We start from the raw sequence: 3,471 nt of genomic DNA, 5'->3' as shown, positions 1-3,471 counted from the left end.
GTACGTAAGTCAGGACTTGGGGACCTGGTTATAGGTAAAAATGTAAATGCACGTAAAATGCATGTAAAAACCCAATGCAAGTCTTTTTATATGGTCTTTTTGAAGGAAAAATGCAAACTTCTAATCAGAAGAAGACAACATATGACAACTCATTTTATGTACTTTTGTGTGTGCTTGTGCTGCACAAATCATGCAGTTACCTTCACTGTGTCTTTTGGAGTGCCTTGCCTGCACTTACCATTAATTAGTTTTCCCTGGCATGTACCTAACCATCCCAGAACAGCTTGGAGCAGCTAGTCATCCCCTCCCCCTGCCTCAGCTTAAATAGCTTGCCAGAGTTTTTTTTCCGTATATCTGCTCCTCCCAAAAAGTGGAATTTAAATTATCCCTAAGAATTATACTAGCCTGAGGTGTTCAGGTGAGGCACTAACTGCTGTTTCAGGGTGAAGTTATCGTTTGATATATTTGGAGGATGGAGATGGGAGATTTATGTTACTGACCAGGGTAGATGTACTGTTTTCCAGTGAGTTTATGCAGGGCAGGCTTCTGACCCTGGGAACTATGAGAGTTAAGATCAAACTCTTCCAACAGTGTGTAGACAAAGATTTTTTTATATATCTTTGGAGATTGCTAAAATGCTTTAGTTATAACTTTCTCCTCCTGGGAGTCCTGTACAATCAAACTTGTGATAACTGGGACACCTGGCTTTATAGCCTGAGGGATGTATGAAATAGCACTGATAACATTTGTAAACCCTTTTGCAACCCTTTAATAAAATACCATATGCAGAGTATATGCTGCTGTTGTAGAAGCATGTATTAGCATGACTTGGTTTGATTAACATAATTATCCTTGCTACTAATGTTCTCCAGCTGGTTTAGAGCGGAGGCAGGTGGCTGTTATGTACCTGCCCTGGTCGAGGAGCATGGCATTGGGAGAGGGTATGGCAGATATACTACTTCACTCTGGTAATCTGTGGCCAGCACACGGGCACCTGAAGCCAAGGCGACTCCTGGGCCATCATGGAACCTGTTCGAGAGCTGGGGATTGGCAGCTGGCTCCAGTCAAACTCCTCCTATGACGAGCACCCAGTGGAACCAAAAGAAATAGGCTCATGCCAGTTTTAAGTGCCTGTTAAAACACCAAAAATGTTATTTCTCCTCTCTGTGGGAACCTTACGATAGTTAAGCTAAATCCTAGTCCCCCTGAAACAATGGTGACTGCAGTTGCCTTAAGCGGAGCCCAGGCTTGGTCTGAAAAATGAGCTGTGAGTGACTGGCCAACAGCAACTTGCCTAAGTTTTTAACTGAAAATACAACTGGAACCTGGGGAGTGCTGTGCGCTGTGTCTGACCTTGCAGTGTCACACAACCCAGCCATCCCCTTTTGGTCTTTTGGCAATCAATCTGAAGATTTACATCTGAGCAGAGCTGGCTTTTAACTTCCACGTCCTAAATCTCTTGGGGCTGTAGTAGAAATCTGTCAGTGATGTGCAGGTGGGAAGTGACCTGTTTAGCTTCTTGGTGTTTGTTTCTCTCCCCAGCACAGCTTATATTTCTGCAAGGTTAGAAATCACACCCATCGCAGCAGAATGGCCAAGTAACAACATTTATGTGACTATCTGATTGCGGAGGCCTGAACATGTGCATGGCAGCATTGGGTTACTTCAAGTTGGAAATAAACTGTGGAGCCTTATAGTTTTGCACTGTTACAGTAATATTGTAGGTATAAATAGGGAAGGGGATAGCATTAGTTTTTAGGCTTCCCTTCTCTCGAGCATAGAGAAGTGCTTCAGAGCCAGTTCTTGCTTCTTAAGGTGGGAAGGAAATGGGGAGAGCAGCTAATGGTGACGAGAGTGCTTAAGAAGTCTGTACTGCCAGGGTTGGCCTCGGGAGGTGGCATAAAGACTAGGATTCCTGGGTCTGCAGCTCCCATTCCCTGGGGAGAAGAGGAAATAGTGTACTCACTCCTCCCTAATGGGGAGCATTTGTCAGGAATTCCATGAGATATTGCTTTGATTTCCCTGCTCCTTTGCTTTGCAGTCCATGGGTTTTATTGTGTGAGGAGGATATCCTGGGGATCTATAACGCCAGCTTTGGAGGTGGATTATTCTTTAATGCCTTCTTTCAGCAGCCTTAGGTGTTTTCCCCACTTTAAATAATTGCAGTGCTAGTACAGCTCAGGAGCCACCTGCAGAATTTCCACCAGCCTTCCCTGTGGTATTGTAATATAGCCTTAGAGGCAATATTTGGATGCAGCAGCACTGCATATGGTGATGCATCAAAATGGTGCTGGTTCATGGCATCCTGGAGGTCTGGCAGATCAAATGTATCCATATTTTGTACCTGTTAAACACAGACCTGCATGTCTGTGGCTGTTCCAAGGGTTGTACTTGTGGGGTATGGAGTAATCGCAACACAAATTGGGGTGGGTATCCTCCTTGAATTTCTAGTGCCTTCTAGAATCTCATGCTAGCTAACACAATAGAAATGTTCACTCATTCAGTACCCCATGCCAGAACGTGCCAACCATACTTGGCAGTCTTCTGCTTTTATGGTCTCTTTTAATGAGTTTAATAGAGATAAGTAACTGGGTCTCAAAGCAAAGGCAGAAAGTGGCTGCCATGCAGATGGCAGAAAGTGTTGACAAGCCAGAAGTAGCCTTGGTCCATTTGTGGTTCAAGCTTACACATCTTTTAGGATGCAGAAGCTTGTCCACCTTTGGTTAACTTGTAATGATACTTTTTCAGAACTCATTACCAAGTGTTTATATGCATTTTCTTTGTTGTGTAGGAACACTTTCCTTTTTTAAAAGGCAAATTAAGATTTAATTTTTACAGCTTTGGAAGCTACTAAACTGTATTCCATCCTACCACTTCACTAGATAATGAGATGAGCTACAGAACTTACTTGGGAGCTACACGCTCTTTCCTCTCATTTGTCAACCAGCAAGAATAAAGCTAGTATCCTACTCTTATCTATTTGTTAGCATTGTTAGAGAGAACACTTAAATGACTCATGTTTCCAGCAAGGATGAAAGTCAATATGAATAGGTAATGCATACAACAGGGTTTTGGTTTTTTTGGATCTTTTAACATTTGAACTAGGAGCATGCTGTGGCTGCCACACCCAAGGGTTACCACTGGTCCTTTGGATAGTTGTTTTTTGTTTTTTCCCCCCCTAATAACCCTTAGTTGAAATGGACTAAAAGCTCTGAGATCAGTGGTAAAGATATTTGCATGAAATATATATTTCCCAGAACTACTTTTTTGAGAATCCAAGCTGTCTGGTGGATAAATAAATGCCACCAAAAGTATATCTAAAATGTTGATAAGAAAATTGTGCATTGACAAGTTAAGCTGCTATCTCTTGCAACCTTGTCCATGCTCTGTTTTCTCAGAAGAATACTTTTGCCAAGAGCTTAAAAACATTTAAAGGTAAAGATAGTTAGTCTCCTGTGGCCGGGGGGGGGG

General features: G+C 42.6%; 1 protein-coding gene across 2 annotated transcripts in view; it reads left to right on the top strand.

The window, feature by feature from the left end:
* MAPKBP1 (mitogen-activated protein kinase binding protein 1) overlaps window positions 1-3,471 on the top strand; it is a 130,863-nt gene that overhangs the window by 28,988 nt on the left and 98,404 nt on the right. The gene's annotated exons all lie outside the window — the stretch shown is intronic.

This window comes from Crocodylus porosus, unplaced genomic scaffold (genome assembly GCF_001723895.1).
Source record: "Crocodylus porosus isolate Cpor-Errol unplaced genomic scaffold, CroPor_comp1, whole genome shotgun sequence".
Taxonomy (NCBI): Eukaryota; Metazoa; Chordata; order Crocodylia; family Crocodylidae; genus Crocodylus; species Crocodylus porosus.
This window is presented reverse-complemented; position numbering and strand designations above follow the sequence as displayed.